General features: G+C 43.4%; 1 protein-coding gene across 7 annotated transcripts in view; it reads left to right on the top strand.

The window, feature by feature from the left end:
• LOC122401495 (serine/threonine-protein kinase tricornered) overlaps window positions 1-17304 on the top strand; it is a 64823-nt gene that overhangs the window by 40470 nt on the left and 7049 nt on the right. Inside the window, exon 1 of one of the 7 annotated variants that reach the window (XM_043403662.1) lies at window positions 3799-4600. The exons of 5 other annotated variants lie outside the window; for them this stretch is intronic. The gene's annotated coding sequence lies outside the window, so the exon portion shown is untranslated. Of the gene's footprint in view, window positions 1-3798; window positions 4601-11663; window positions 11798-17304 lie in introns of those variants that run through there. One more of the 7 variants, XM_043403663.1, reaches the window with a different exon arrangement.

Here is a 17304-nt window from a genome sequence, read left to right as displayed (position 1 = left end):
TTTCCAGCGAGGACGGAAGTTGGTCGAGTGTCCTTCGATTCCGATGGATCGTACTTGGCGTTACCTAGGCGCATACGATGAATCCACTGTTTACGTCGCTGTGGTACCGGAAATCTGAAACAAAGAGACGCGATCGAGCAACAATGGCTCTCCTTCCCTCCCGTGTCCCTACCCTTTCCCTCTGTTTCTGGATGCATTTTTGCGCGCGTGTGTGGGCGCAGGCTCTCGTGCGCGCGCGCGCGCTCCTCGTCTGCTCCTTTGTCTCTTCCGCGGGTCCGCATCTCCCAGCCTCTCGAATCTAGGCTGTTACCGTGGCAACACAGGTACGAAATAGAGGAAGACTACTACGCTTCGAGATACAGACAGCGATAGACTTAATCCACGGACCGACGCAAGGAACAAGGGCATTTCCGTTCCTTCTGATATCGGAATTACCACTTTCGACGCTTAAACCTTTCAGTGCCATTATCTCTATATGGAGCAGAAAACAAAATCGAACCAATTGCAGAAAACGATCTTGATTTCGTTATGTAAACAAACTTCGAAATTCTTATTATTCTCGTCCGTTGTACGCTCGATGCTAGTGAATTTTTGTCAAAAGAATAGTCTGTAGGCAAAGACTCTCGAATCCGTTGCTAGAAATAGGGCAAGGTGCCTCCCTTTCCATCCCTTGTCTCTTTCGGTCACCCCGCACCCTCCATTTTCGCTCTCGTCGTCGATCAGATGTTCGAAAAATCAATAACACTCCCTTCGCTCTCTACGCTGCGGGCTCCTTTCTTCTTTAGTGTCATCCGTGGCATCCTTCTTTCGTCTTTTCTCTTCTCACCACTCGTCGAGGATCCTGCGGAATGCCAGGATAAAATGAAGATACGGTTGAACGAACAAATGTAAAATTCATTTTAAAAAACTGATGATTTTGACGATATCTTTCGTTTCGCACAAAAGCTAGCAACGCGTGCGTATAGAATTATTACGCAAACATAGCATGTGCACGGTAGTTGCCCTAAAGGCCAGCTTTTTATCTCGCAGTGTCCGCTACGCGTTGCGGTTCTTTGATTTGATATCTGAACGCAAAGTACTCGTTACGGCTGTTATTCCTTATCTAAAATCTACGACGTGGGAAAGTCGAGCGAATGTCGAGGACTCGTTCGCTTTTAACGCGTGTATTTTATTTTAAACGATTATTTCTTTTTACTGTAAAGTCGTGGAAAAGCCGGAGTTCAATTATAATCGATCAGAGAAGATCATCTAAAAGCCTTTTTCTTCAAGGTCCATTTTGAATTGTTTGGTACTGTTTTACTGCTAAAATTGCAAGAGTTCCAATGTCTCGGGCCATCGGCACGTTTCTTCGATTTTATAATAAGATTATCGTACGAATTATCTTATTTTCCACTTTGGAAGTATCAACGGAATGTACCAGCGGAGCTTCCTATTTTTAACAAATTTTTTAACCCTTCGTCCAGAGACTGGTTGCACTTATCATTATACGTACTCTTTTTTTTATCTGTTTCAGGTTAGTATCCTTGGTTCGTGTAAACTCCGTCCAGGAGAATGGACGTTCCACCTTCGATACGTTTCAGAGTTCGAAGTATCTTGTAATATCAAAGTCTCGCTGTTCGATTAGACGGTAAGAGAAAGCGTCGAGCGCTAGCGTGTCCCGCAGTCGGAGCAACGACAGATATTACTCGATGTCGCAGAGTATCCGCGACAGCGCGATTCTCGATTTTGTAAGCAAGTCTCGGCGTAGGAACGATCAAGTTGTAAAGCGGCCACTAAACATCGACGGTAAATTGAATCTACGCGGAAGGCACGATCGAATGGAGCAATATCACGAACGAGGGCTACGTTCACGGTTTATGTAACGTTACATAAAACGTTTTTTATCGAACGATTCCATCGCGTTTTAATCTAGGTCGGTCTATCGTTTTTTGTTTTTTTTCAAACCGTGGTTTAATTTTTTATATTGGCTTCGGTACAAAGAAGCGCAAGAAAACCATTACGCAACGAAATCTGTTTCGCACAATTTTCTGCATTCGTCTCGAACATGTAAAATTCGTTTCCGCGAATCAATTACTCCGCGCGGCTCGCGAACTGACCTCGAATCGAGCCTCAGGACGCGCATTATACGCCATTTTACTTACACGCTCCGAAGAACGGTCTTCTTTCATTCATAAATTATAATACGAGCGATCGTTCGACGCCTCATCTTTACAACAACGTCTCGAACAGTCGTCGTTCGATTTTTCTTAGCGTAACCCGGACCTGTCGTTTCGTCCAATGCTGCAGCTAGAAATAAACGTTCGCGCGTTGCATTTTTTTTATCGCGATGGCTGATAATCGATTCGCACATAGAAACTCGCTTGCTAATAAAGCGATAATTAGACGGTGTTTGTTGGTCGTGCGGCAAGGATGAAACAGAGGAGTATGTAGGTTAAACCACGAAGTGGTAGAACGACCGAGTCACAGTGGGCAAACGGGAAACGAACGGACGAACGGAGCGGAGTCGAGCTGGCTACGGAGCAGCTGACTCGACGAAATCAATATTCCCACGTGTAGCAGAGGTAGACGGTGTAGATAGAGGGCAACGTGAGCGCCGCGCCATTGCGTTTCTGCTCGCAAACGACCACGCAACTATTTCACTACTGCACGAGAAGACGCGCGTAAGCCTCGCGACAAACTCTCGGTTTGATCGTGTTTGCCCACGCTTCTCCACCCACCCCGTCCCTCTTTCGATTCTCTTCGAACGTGGCATACGCGTACATTTATCCCATCATCGATTCCTGATGCCAATGTTTTCCTCGCTCTATAGGGGGCGGGATAAGAAAGGGGTGAAAGTGCAAGCTGAAATGAAAATAAAGGTAATCGTATACGCGTTAAAGATTTATTTGTACCTCGAGTGTGACCATTTAATACTGGAAACTCGTCCAAAGACTGAAATTGGTTTTAATAATGGAAACGAAACGTTAGGAAGATCTCTGTTCCGCGAACTGTAATCGACACGCGATCGCGGCAGAGCTTACCGACTTGCTAGGCAAAATTGGATTATAGAGATCCGGGTGGTAATGCGCTCAGCCGCTTTCGTGACGTCAAGTCGAGCGAACGCTTCGTTTCGCGATCGGTGGTTTGCAGCGTGAACGCGATATCCCCGTTAAAATTTGATAAAACGCGCTCGATTAATAGCGCATCCAACCTCCGCCGCTATCGATCGCAGCTTCGCGAAGACGAAGTAGTCGCGAGAACGGATTACAGTTATTAAACGTATCGCGTTTCCGCGTACAAAAGTCACGATCGAAGCAACGATCATTTTCCCCGTCGATCAATTAAACGAAGATTGTAAATTTGTGTGTAAACACTGTGACGCGATACGCGAACTCGAGATTCGTCGGTTTGGTAATCAACCGAACACGTGTCTCGTGTGTATTTTTAAAACCGATTGTCACGGCAAGGAGGCCTCGTGCAAACAAGTTCTATTCTTATCGAAGTTAGCAGTTTTTGTAGCCGGTCGTAGAAGAATTTTCTGATTAAACCGTCGCAGCAGTGCTTTTACATATGAGATTTGTTCTTTCGAATACTATCGTTTCGTTTCCTTTGCGTCCCATTTTTACAAGTATTTCCATCTGCTTGCATTCGTGATCTATGGTAATGTACGGTAAACTATGGTAATCGGCGATCATTATATCGGATATTTCATAATTACGCCGTAAGAGGAGAGCGTTGAAAATAACATTTGCGACACAATACTCGAGGCGTGTCGATACTCAATTTCAGTTTGAAACTAGTCGTAAACCATTCTTCTTTGGTGGCGTAGTAAAATAATAATTTTCCGAGAAACGCAGCTGCATGGGAGGCGATCGGTTGACCGTTCAAGAGTAAACTGGTGCATCGGGAAGACTTTAGAGCGCGGTGGTCGCCACGTGACCGAAAAACGTGTGGGTTCCAGAGGGCGTTCCCTTCGCGGAGGACTGGTTTAAGGGTTGGAGGGATGACGCGTGGTTGGTGGCGAAGGAACGCGAGTCCGAACCGATCGGCTGGGCCGTCGGTGGCTCGATCGACGAGGGGGGGTGAGGAGTCGAATAGGGGAACCGCGCAGGCGGACGACCGCGATCAGGTGACTACGGAGTCGCGCACTTTCGGCCCCCTTCCCCTCGATGAGGAGGTTTCCTTCGGGCCACGGGTTCTCGGTGATCTCGCCGCGGCGCTCCACGTCGCTCCACATCGCTCCACATCGCTCCACATCGCTCCGCACCGCGCAGCGAGGAGCACAGTGAGAAGAGTTCGAGGGAAACGGACCGAACGGGCAGCGGAGTCGCCGGCTGGCACTCGTGCGACGCGTTTCGAAACGACGCGTGCTCGAACGACCGGGAAAAGACGCGCGTAACATCGTCCAGTGACCAGTCGAACCGTCGACCCGCAGCAAACACGACGGAAAAGTGTGGTTTTCTCGGTCGATGCGTTTCAACGTGTGCGTGACCCGCGCTCCTCTCGAGAACCGCTAAAATTGGATACCTCGACCACGCGATATTCGCAGCTGACCGAGTCCAAAGACGTGCCGAACGATGCGCAGTCGCGCGAAAACGTCTCATCGACGATAACGAAGAAGGTACGCGTTCGTTTCAGATTCCCTTACGATTACAGATCACGAACTTGAACGCTTTGCGTCCTGTTCCATCGAAATTTCCTTTACGTAACGTTTCAAGCGTTTTTAGGACGAGCAGAGGAGCGTCGAGTTGTCGAAAAGGATAACTCCCTTTAGATACTGTAGATGAGTAATTATGAACGAGTGATAATCTTCGTTTGGCGCGCATCGCGTGGTGCACTCCGCGACACCGTACGATTTTACAACCGCATTTGATCCGATTTATTTACCTGCGGGCGAAGTTCCATTGCTGGCAAGAAACAGTACGGCGTCCGTCGGTGGTACGTTATAAGGTGAAATCGATGACTAGACACGGAAAGATACGAACAAAAGAGTAGTGTAAATTAATACGTCGAAAAAGTGCGGCACAAAATAGCGTGTTCGCTTAGAAATTCTTGCAACGAGATCCGAGTCGATTAGTCTCAAACGATCGTTAGCGAAAAAGCGGTACACTAAAGGCCTCGGCCAATAATTAAAACCGATTAATCTCGAGATGCAAGAGCCGTTGATAAGACCATCGTTAACCTTGAAACGATTAGAATATTAACCCTTTGCACGTTGAGAATTTTCTTCGGTACGAGCGTCAAATAACATTTAAATTTATAAGCCACATTATCATGCACTTCAAACTCGTAATGGCTGACTGATTCATCGAATATTTTCATAAATGTTTACTGTCCGCGAGCGCGTTAAGTTTAATTCGGTTATCGTAAATAAAGGCTGAACGAAGTTACGGTGCATATTATATATGTCATCGTAGCGGCGCCAGTGGTTTGCAAAGGGTTTAGACGATTCAAAATAGGAGCGTAGTCATGATCGATTCAGCACGTATACTAACCCAGCCCGTACCATATGCCGCGCTCCGCGATTAAAGGGTTGGAAAGGTGTTTCGATGTTTTACCAGCGTTGCATATAGTACCGACTGCAGCCGTGCATTTTCAAATTTCCGACCAGGGCAGCCGCAGTGCCGACAAAACGACCAGACCATTTTCCAATTTACTACCAATTACAACAATTTCCTCCTTTAATATCTCTGCAATCGTTTCGTGGATTCTCCTTCTCTCAGGGTGAAGTTAAAAATCTCGAGAAAAGACGTTGGACGCGTACGCGCGAGGATTCCCGTTGTTCTCGGTTTATTCTCGGTTGAACGTCACCGTGAGAATTCGATCGCCGAGCAGAGTGTTCGTTTTGTACTTTCCCTGGCCGTTTAAAAGCGGAATAAACGTTTACGCGGTGACGTCTCGCTAGTATTCTGTCGTACTGCGAACGGGACTTTGCGTCGAGTCTGCGCAACGCCGATATCTCGCGGCCCGTAAATAACGTTTCTATTTCGCCTGGATATATGTGCACACGCGCGTATTCAAAAGTATTCGCCGTTTATTTATACGCGTTCATCGATGCGATGCAAAACCTGTTCGACCGAGCTTCCGTTTCAAACGGGCCACTAACAAGTGCGCGCGAACGATTCCGATTCGAACTTAAATCCGGGCTACGCGCCGCGGCAGGTTTTACTTTTCACGATTTACGACACCCCGGGAAAACAAACCGAGAATGTTTATTGCGTTCGACGAAGGAGACGGTAGTAAAAAACAATATAAAACGGTTACTCGACACACATTTTTGCGTAGAACGTGTTGTTGCTATCATCGATAAAAGTTTCTCGCGAACGCGTCGAATTTCGCGTAGCCTCGGAAAATTATTAATACGACGACAGACGCGCGTGGCCACGTTGCTCTTATCGTTCAGAGGAAAGAACCTCGTCGGAATGGAAATGCGATAGCTTTTTCAGCGTGCAAACGCGCGGTTAACGCGAAATGCTGCGTTTGGCAAGACCCGAAGAACCGTAAAGCAACCGTTAGTAGGTGAAAGAGCACGAGACCGAGTCGAGCGATCGAGGGATCCAGCGATCGAGCGAGCGAGTGACTCAGCCTCGGAGTATCCGCGTGACACACATACGCGTCACAACCACTGCCGTTGATCTTTCCTTTCGACCATTTTCACGGTCTACCGTCCACAAAATTCTCGCCACGGGTTCCGTGTTCTCTGAATCACTCGAGAAATTCTACCGTTTGCGGTGAGACGTAGACAACGTTGGCTGGAAACGTATTATAGACCTCAATGTTTTACGCGATGTAAACATTGCATTCATTTTTTTAAACGGAACTCTGTAATTTAAAAAGATATACGAATTAAAACAAGAAATCGTTGAAGCACGTATGATCAAGTACACGTTAAATACTGTACGTGCATTTAAGTATACCTGAGATGATTCATGTGTACACGTGCGTTTGATGTGCCACGTGCCGAAGTAAAACGGATAAGAAATGACGAAGTATGCCACGAATCAACGAACACGAACGATAAAATAACACTCGCGAATCGTAGGAGACAATTTTTAATCGAGAGTAAAAATATTTTCGACCGCAAGGGGATCGAGCAAGAGGGTAGAAACGATCCTTACGAGGGTTGGAAAGTTTAACGAAAAGCGCGCGTGAAAAGCGTCGAAAAACTTTCGGGATTGAAAGCAAAGTGTTTCGCGAATAGAAAAAAAGAATAAAAGCTTCGTAAACGCGACTCTTGGTGCGCTTGACTTTCGATTCACTTTCTTCCGGGGTCGAAAGATTACGGTATCAATTTTTTTACTCTTATTTGACGGCTTTATCGCAACGATAAGACGTTTCCTTGCTTCTCGGTGGATGGATCCAGACTTTACAAATTAGCTCTAGACTGATACATCAAACTTGACGCTTTTCAGCCATCGTGTGTCATTATCGATATTATAAAGATTAGGGCTTGTTTACAACCGTTTTGAAGGAAACGTAAGATGAAAATCGTTGCAACTCTCTCACGACGCTCGGCGGAAAATTCTTTCGTCGAGGCACGCCTTTGCTCGCGTGAACTGACATACGACCGTTTTGACCTAAATAACACGGATAATCGGATCTCGATCGACGCGTTTACGCCACGAACACGACCGACGATCCTCGACACGGTTTACGGTCAAGAAAATTATCTTTGATTCGCGGGCAAAGCGGTCTAATATCGACCGCGACCGGAAAACGGATTTTGCGCGCGGAGGACGTAAAAGTGCCGCGAAATAACAGAACAGGGAAACGAAGAAATAGGTAAATAAGCTGAAACCAGATAGACCAAACCCGGTCGGCCATAAAGCAACGTCTCTTTTGTTGCACAAAATACGCCAGCCTAAATACGCGTTTCGAACTTGTCCTACTTTCTAAAGTAATCTTCCTCTTTGTTTCAACGCGCCGCGGTGTTACCTATTTTTAAAATATGCCGGAAGAATTCTTTTTCCAGGCCGCGTATTTACCGTAATCGCGCGTTATCGAAAGCCAATGGATCAAACACTGATACTGTTAAGAAAAAAAAAAAGAGAGGAGGAACAAAGCTTCGTCGACTTCTCGATTCCAATTGAGCAGAGGCATATCGGTCGTGTCGGAAAAGTGGATCAAAATAATTTTTTCACAGGCATATTTGTTTCGATAACGGGCAGGAGGACCGACGTCGCTCGTCGACGACACGCTTCGAATGAAACGGAATCAAAGGAAGTTTGAAAAAAAGGCATTCTCTCAGAAAATCGTATGGACGTTCGGCTTTGTAGGTGAATATACCGTTTGTTTTATTCCGCCGTGCCACACGATGGATTCCCGTTCGCCGCTGGAGAAAATCAATACGCGGGGCTATTAAAATTTATCGCGACCGTTTTTCTTTTTTTTTTAACGCCGCACATATTATCCAATTATCAATTGGTGGAAAGTGATTGTTTTCATGATCGTTCTGAGGCCTTCTCGATGCCTTCGTCTGGAAATCGATCATTTGCTTCTTCACGAACTTTGGTTTTACTACCAAAAAAGGAGTTTTTAGTTATTTCTGAACCCATCTTTGTGATTTAATTTCACGTTAACGAGCGATGCAATTATTTAGCATCGATTCCCTATTATTTTGTATCGATCACCGCCGGATATTACACGGTAAATATAGCGCCATCCACCGAGTACGCATTAACGCCACTAAATTTTGTAACTACATCGATCCGTTCGATCCTTCTTACGACTCTTTTAGACCAGTGCTACTCAACCTTCGGGTCGCGACCCAAAAGTGGGTCGCGGAACTATATGTAGAAGCTTGCAGAGTCGCGCACAACATATCGATAAGGTTTTAGGTTTTTGCAAAATCAGAAAATAAATTTCGAACATGTACATTGCATTTAAACTATATTTCAGTATCTTTCGACGTATGTAATTCATTTCATACTAGACAAATGTGAGAAATCTGCGCTGGACACGTTCAATTATAAGAGATGCTATTGAAGCGAGGACATCAGATAATTCAACAATATTCAAGGTGCTGTCGAACTGGGACATCGTATAAAAGTTAAACATATTATATCAACGTTCGTTAAATAAAGAAACTAAGATAAGATCTTTGTTCAGTTTACTTGAACAAATATCTTTAAATCTTTCTTTGTTTTTAAGCGTTTATACGTGTCTTAAACAAACACCGCGGGAACAGGGCATTATCCGCGATGGTATTGTTCGCGGCTCGTTCGAGATTGCACACTTTCTCCGCGACATGTTCTCAAAGTAATAGCTAGGTAGTCTCTTTTGTCTCGAAATATTTTTTCACCGTTCGAAACACGTCGGAATTATAGGCTCGCGCGATACACCCTAGCGATAAATCGTTCTCGATGCGACACTGTTGCTCATTAAAGAAAGTGCCTATGTATTCTGTATCGATTCGCAACGGCAAGTCGTACTTGACCATGAGAGAGTATTCGAACGAAAGTTTTCAATGGAAATCTACTTTTCCTCCGCTTCGCTTTACGGCTTACTCGTAATGGAAGTCACACTCGATGACGGCGGCTGCCTTTGTAAACGAACGACGCCATTGATTCCCGTTGTAAACGGAATAAATCGGTAATACGTCTTTCGTTTCATCATGTTGCTAGGTTACGAGCCAGTAATTTGAAATCTCTGTGCACGCCAGAAATAAGTTACATCTAGTCTGTATACATTGTAAAATAAGTACCCGGAATTTGTAAATAAAACTCAAATTGCTTACTTGATCATCCAAATTTATTTTGTCGCTTTAAAGTAGGCCCCATCAGAAGCAATGCACATACGCCAACGCTTCTCCCAGTCTTCAAAACACTTTTTAAACGCTGAAGAAGGTAGCACCTTCAGCTCCTTCTGCGAATTTTCTTTTATGGTCACTATCGACTCAAAACGCCTTCCCTGAAGGGGTAATTTGAATTTTGGAAATAAGAAAAAGTCACAGGGGGCAATATCTGGTGAATACGGTGCTTGTTCGGTCACATTTGTTGAATTTTTGGCCAAAAATTCGCGTACACATCTGGCCGTTTCCGACGAATATTTTCACGCAAGCGTCTTATGACGCTCAAATAATATTCTTTCGTTACTATTTGTCCATCTGGAAGAAATTCCGAATGATAAATGAACACCACGTTAATCGAAGAAAACAGTGAGCATGACCTTAATTTTCGAGCTACTTTTACGCGGTTTTTTAGAGTTTGGTTCATTTTCTAAGCGATATTCCGAAGATTCCAGACTTGTTTGCATATCGTACTCATAAGCCCATGTTTCGTCACCGGTTATGATGCGTTTCATGAAGGTAAAGTCACTAGAAGCTCGTGAAATCATGTCTTCAGCAACTGCTTTTCGGTGTTCTTTTTGCAGAAAATTCAGCTCCTTTGGAACAAGTCGTGCAGCGACGCGTCTCATGCCCAAAACTTCATTTAAAATGTTATGCACGGACATGCGAGACATTTCCACTTCATGAGCCATCTCTCTAACACGCAGGCGACGACTATGGATGACCATTTTTTTTATCTTTTCGATGTTTTCGTCAGTCGAAAGCATTGACGGTCACTTCTTCTCGGCCCTCTTTAAATGCCTTGTACCATTCGCATGTTTGCGTTTTTGATAGGCACCACTTACCATAGGCTTTCTCTAACATTTTCAACGCTTCGGCATAAGAAATTTCGTTAGAAACGAAAAAATTTAAGGCAAATTCTTTGCTCGACAGTTCTTTCCATCGCAAAAATCGCTGAGCACACTCGAGATCGACTGGTGTAAATAACTGCCGCGAACACACTGGTTGTCATATTGCGATCAAATTTAGCGCAACAATTGAATATAATGTTGCCTACTTACACACAAAAATTTGTTTCAATGCATGCACTGTGGGATTTGAAAGTGAGAAATTCCGGGAACTTATTTTACACAATGTATATCGCAGTAAGCTTTGAAAAAAAAGACCATGAATGTTTTAGGTCTCTAATCCAAACCGTAGCCGTTGAATCATTAAACTGGAAACGCCATTAAAACCCAGCACCATTACGATGGCATTCGTGACGCGAACGTCGGAGGAGATTCGGTGAGATTTCTAGACGTTACAGGCAGGTATCGATCGTCGGTGCATTTGGTCGCGTGTATCCCCGAGATAAATTTAGGAGTCGCTTTTCGAATCCGCGGCAACTTTGGCTACGGTCGTTAAGATTCCTTGGTCCCCCGAGGCTGTTGGTGGCCACTGAATTTTTGATACGTCAAACGATGCGTCGAGTGGAAAAAATCCTGCATCCCTCGCTTCGAAAAGCTCCTCCGTCGTTCGGTGGGGACGCGTGCCTATCGAAAAAGCGAGTAAAGTCGTCGGGATTGGTAGCTTCGCGAAGAATGTCGACGCCGGAATTCTTACGGCGGCCGTTGGCCGTGCACGAAACGTGACACGTATGAAAATATGTTACGCTGCACCGTTCTAACCACCGATCACGTAGAAAACCGTCGTCTTCTTGCAATTACTTAGAAACCGCCCGTAGAATTACGTATACGCCGCGATCGTTTCCTATCTCCTAGGAGGTCGGCTACCATCATTTACACGATCGTTGAACGTAAATAATTTCTAAAAGCGTTCGCGTCGATAAGCGCATTACCATCGACGCCTACGCGCCTAGGTGACTCACGCTCCTGATGGTCGCCGAGCTCGTTGTAACGATCGTTACTACGTGTCCGCGACATCGTCGACTGTTCGTCAACCGATTTTCGACGCTCTCGAACGGACCTCCGACGTTGGAAAACTCCTAGACGGACGCGTCCAAGAAAACGGAATTCGTTTCGCTGGTCTCTCGTAAGTTCGATCACGTAACTCTCCTCCGTTTGAACGTTCTGGCCGATTAAATACAAGCCAGAAATGGATTTTTGCGGTCGCGGTCTTACGTATCCGTAATTCAAAATTCGTCGCTCGAATTTCCCTTGGAAGTTCCACTCACCGAACGTTCGCCGTTTCCCAAAGTTCGAAGAACAGCTGGTGTTGACGATTAAACTGATTTCAAATGGTGTTCCAACCATTACTGCTCGTACATACAGTGCCGAACAAAAGTGTTGGCACAGACCGTATTTTCAAATAAAATGTTATCTAGCTGTGAATAAAGCACAATGTCTTCTTTATTTTTAGTATAAAATATAAGTTTGAGGTTTGTACTTTAAGTATCTCGCGAAATAAAGCGGTTAAGTAGACTTGTAATAATGAAAAATAGTAACAAATACACAGAGGACAGTTTTCGACGAAACAAAAGTATTGGCACACTTGTAAATTTAATATTTCTATGAAACACTTATGTAAGTATTTATAATGTTGGCATGATTGTTGTATCCAGGGAAGTCCCGAGATTCAATTTAATATTCATTTGTTATTTCTTACTAAGTTTGCCTGTAATAAAGTGAATAACACAACAATGTATCGAAAAACACGAGAAACAACAATTTCAGAGAGAAAAATTATATTAAAATTATGAAAAGAGGAAAATTCATATTCTACAATAGCTAAAATAGTAAATAGAAGTCGTTTCACCGTAAGAAATATCATTAAACGGTTTCCTGACGAACAAAATGTAACAAATCTTCCGCAAAGTGGTCGTCCACAGAAATTATCAGACCGAGATAAACGAAAAATTAACAAGATTGTAAAAAAAAATCCTAAAGTTGCCTCTACAGAAATAGCGACACAAATGAAAAGTGAAAATAAGGTAGATGTACATCCTATAACTATCCGGAGAGTTCTTAAAAGTGCCGGGTACAATTCAAGAGTGGCTAGAAGAAAACCATTGATCAGCAAAATTAATCGAAAAAACAGATTAAAGTTTGCAGAAATGTATGTACACAAAAATTTAGAATTTTGGGATAGAATACTCTTCTCTGACGAAAGTAAATTTAATATTTTTAAATCTGAGGGTCAAATAAGAATATGGCGAAAGCGTAATACCGAGTTGGATTCGCATAACATAGTCTCAACTGTTAAACACGGGGGTGGTAGTGTATTAGTATGGGGTTGTATGAGTTCCTTCGGACTTGGAGAACTAGTTTTTATAGACGGTATTATGGATAAATTTGTATATTTAAATATTTTGAAACAAAACTTAAAAAAAAGTGTGGAAAAATTAAATCTTGGGAAAAACTACTATTTCCAACAAGATCATGATCCCAAGCATACTGCTTATATTGTCCGCCAATGGATCGTTTTTAATACACCCCATACATTGCCAACCCCTCCTCAATCGCCGGATTTAAATCCGTTTGAACACATATGGAATGAGTTAGAAAGAAGGATCCGAAAACACCTTATTCGGACAAAGCAGCAATTAAAAGATGCACTTATGAAGGAATGGAACGAAATAGGTTTAGAAGTAACGCAAAATTTAGTACATTCGATGCCTAATCGGTTACAAAGTGTAATAAGACAAAAAGGATTACAAACAAAATGTTAATTTCAATATTGTATTATAAAATAGTAAGTGTGCCAATACTTTTGTTTCGTCGAAAACTGCCCTGTATGTGTTTGTTATTATTTTTTATTATTACAGGCCTACTTAATCGCTTTGTTTCGCGAGATACTTAAAGTTCAAACCTCAAACTTATATTTTATACCAAAAATAAGGAACATGTTATGCTTTGTTCACAGTTACATAACATTTTATTTGAAAATAAGCTCTGTGCCAATACTTTTGTTCGGCACTGTATGTGACTTTGGAATCGAAAAAGGATAGATGTTTGTACTTTCGTTATTTTTCTGTCCTCGATTAACCGTCAAAGTAGGTCTCGTACGTTGGAATATAACTATTTGAACAGAACGCGAATAATTGTTAACGTGTAGCGATATAGAACGAACGTTCCTTTCGCCTTTCTCTTCGATCATCTACCATCGATCGCCGCGCCCGCTATTCGACTGTTCGCGATCGCGGAACACGGATACGATCGTAGTATATTACACAAAGTGTACCGTGTAACTGTTTTACTTTCGTCGTCGGGTCATCCTGTCCTTATTATTGTGTTTTGATCCTACGGCTCGAAGCGACCTACAATCTCTTCGAATCCAATTATTCGAAAGCAGCCCCGGCCTTTGGTAAAAAGTACCGGCGATTAGGCGACTGAGAATTTTTGCGGAGTAATTCTCCGGAGGCATATACCGGACGGAGAAGATTTTATACGTTAAATTTTAATTACGTAGCCGCAGCTCGCAAAGATCGTTGACCGCACGAAACATGGTTAATCCGCTCGAATCGGTCGCGATCTAATAAAGTCGTTTTAAAGCGTTCCTCCGCTTAAAATTGAAATTTACCCGATGAACGGTAATCGCGTCGCAATTTGGGTAACAAGCACTCGTAACTACGTAAATACACGCGACACGTAGGTACGAGTCAGTCACCGAATTTTTTATTCGAGACGCTTTGGTAAATATCTCGCGACGAGAAGGCTCTTGATCCACTTATGGTAATGCGGCAGACAGCTCGTAGCGCTACTCCAACTTGCTCGAGCATATGTAGGTTCTTTCACGCGATACGCACCTCTGCATGGTACTAAGAACTTTTTATTCCTTGTGTTTAACTTTTGCAAAAGCGATGAATGCGAAGAAATTTACCCAAGTTTCGTAAGGAAGTCGAGAAAGGCTGAGTTCTTGAACGTGCACAGCGAGCAAGGTGTACGTCTTGCATCGATCGCGAAACAGCAAAGGAAAAGCTCGAGGAAGCTGTCGTTTCAGTCTAATTCCTCTTCTGGTAGGCGTGTATTATTGCCAGGTGTTCCTTTTCCCGGGTGTATCTTGTTTACCGCCCTCGCCGAGCTTTCAACGCGCGAAATTAACAAAGAACCGGCAGTACCACGCGGAATAGATACCTTTTTCCCCCGTTTTATCTCGATGTAGTCGAGTTTTCTGTTCACAGAGACTAGTATCGGAGGTCACCGTGGCACGGTGGAATCGGCGTTTTCACTTTCACACGATTTCTAACCGAAGTTCAACGACGCTGTAGAATCGTAACGTATCCGTAGCCTTGTTCCAGTGCTGGTGCACGATCGGTTGCCATTTGTTTGCGAACGGATGCTGTGTGCACCGCCTCTCAGTGTCGTCGTATTCGTTTCCGTCTTGCCACGATCCTTATTCGGTCGATAGGAACCTGCAAATAGAATTAACGTCGATCGATGGTATCGACATTACGAGACACGCTTGTTTTAACTTCATTAATGGTTTCTTTTATTAGACCGAACGTTCGAGACAGTGTATTCAGGAGAGTTTCGGTGAAATCTTCCAATATCAAGAGATCCGTGTAACTTGATTTTGCAATCGAAGACGTGCTTTTAAGCTTGCGGGGTCAATAACGTGAAGCTTTTCGAAAGCGCGGGTAGCAAAAACGTTGCATAATTTGGTGGCACGTGACGTTTATCGCCGCGCCGTCGCGTCGTCTCATTAAATCTCTGCAGCTGCATTTAACCGCGGCGATACCGCCAATTCCCCGCGATAAAGACCGCTTCGTACCCGCAACGTAAATAGCATCGTCGTGCTTTAAGGAAACGGAATCGCGCGCCTCGAGCCAAATCCCAGAAACGAAACGAACCTTTTCGATTCCTGGCACATAGTTTCCATCGTTCGATGCCACGCGTAAGCTTACGCAGACTAGTAATTAATCCAAACGCGTCCCTCGCGGTGAATACTTCGGTTACCCGGTGTACGTTGGTTGTGTCTTATGTTACCCTTTATTTGCAGACTGAATGGAAGTGAGGCTAGCGAAGTACGGCTTCTAGAATAGTTTAATGCGGCCTTGTAATCCGTAATGTAATCAGCGCGTGACGTCATTGTACCTACTCCCTAGTCCACCGAGGATCAAATCGCGAAATATACCTTGAGAAGACATACTCCGTACTCCGTCGTCGCGATCTCTCGAGTGCGTCGCGATTTCTTGCATACGGTTCGCCTAGACTTATCGGCGAAATTAAAAAATTTCAAATCGTTCTAAAAAAATTATTTTTAGCTAGAGGGGTTAATTGCAATCATGTTTTGTGAATAGACATACCCCCGAAATCCTACGCACTTTCGAGAAAAAAATTCAGGTAGGTGCTGACATTTCTTAGCGAAATTAAAAAATTTCAAATCGTTCTAAAAAAATTATTATTAGCTAAGGGGATCGATTACAAGCATTTTTGGCCAATACACATACCCTTGAAATTCTACGCACTTTCGAGAAAAATATTCCTTACCGAAAATACAATGTCTGACCATGAGTGAATGGTTCCCCTGAAATTTCATGCGTATGTTTAAAACATCGTAACTTTTGAACGGATTGGAGAGCATTTCAATGTTTCAAAATGCAAACAACGCGTAGTTTCGCGAATAATAATAATTATTATTATCGTTGCGTGTATCATTTTTGTTACGCAGTTACCAGAAGGAGTGTACACTGCTATCCATTAATCTTCGAGTGGTTGTTTGTCCGACTTGAATAATGCAGAGTAAGATACAGACACCATCGTTGGAAAGGCCTCCCTGCCCTATCGTTACATTTACTTTTATTTTTTTATATCGAAACACATGAAAAATGTGTCAATTATTAGAGATGGACACTGAACATTGTCCGCCAAGTTTTTTGTAAAATTCTTTACGTATAATATGATTTACATTTCTTTTATAATACAAACGTGTTACTTACGTTTCGTAATTTACATAATTTATTAAGTGTCAGCTGATTTATGGACGTGAGTGTAAACATCGAACAGATGGTTGTTGAATTGATGCACAGAGACGAAGTACAGCCAAACGTTGCTGTTGCACCTAACTTCGATAGTAGTTGCGAGAGAATGTACATAATTCTAGTAAGAAATTTTAATAATAATCGTCGGTGTGTGGCAGATCGGACGATTCGAGTTTTCCAACGAGGATCAGATTATGCATTTAGGTCACCGTGGACGAAGATGGTGGAACCAGAACGGAAAAAGCACTCATAATTTTGACGGATTCGAGAGAAACTCGATCCACCGTGTTATACGCGGGAAAACAGTCGTGTGTGGGCACGGCACGACCATTCACCGCGTCCATTATTTAATAAACTTCAAGGCTAGCTGACCTTTGCTCCAGAACGCGCAAGAGAATGTCCATTTTCGAGACTCTGTACCACGAACTTGTCTTATCTGCGATTCCTTCGTTACTTTCTATAGGATCCTGTCGCTTCAGAATCAAAATTTATCCATGTTAATAATACAACTGATCTATGGGTTTACCTAATAGCGTTCGATATTGTTCGATATAAAATAATGGGGATTGTATCAGGTTTCTAATTAGCGCATAAAGCTTAATGTATTGTAAAATATGAA

The sequence above is a fragment of the Colletes gigas genome, unplaced genomic scaffold (assembly GCF_013123115.1).
Source record: "Colletes gigas isolate AHSC1104 unplaced genomic scaffold, ASM1312311v1 Colletes_gigas_Sc00025, whole genome shotgun sequence".
NCBI lineage: Eukaryota > Metazoa > Arthropoda > Insecta > Hymenoptera > Colletidae > Colletes > Colletes gigas.
Note: the sequence above shows the minus strand (reverse complement) of the source record. Positions and strands in the feature narration are given on the sequence as shown.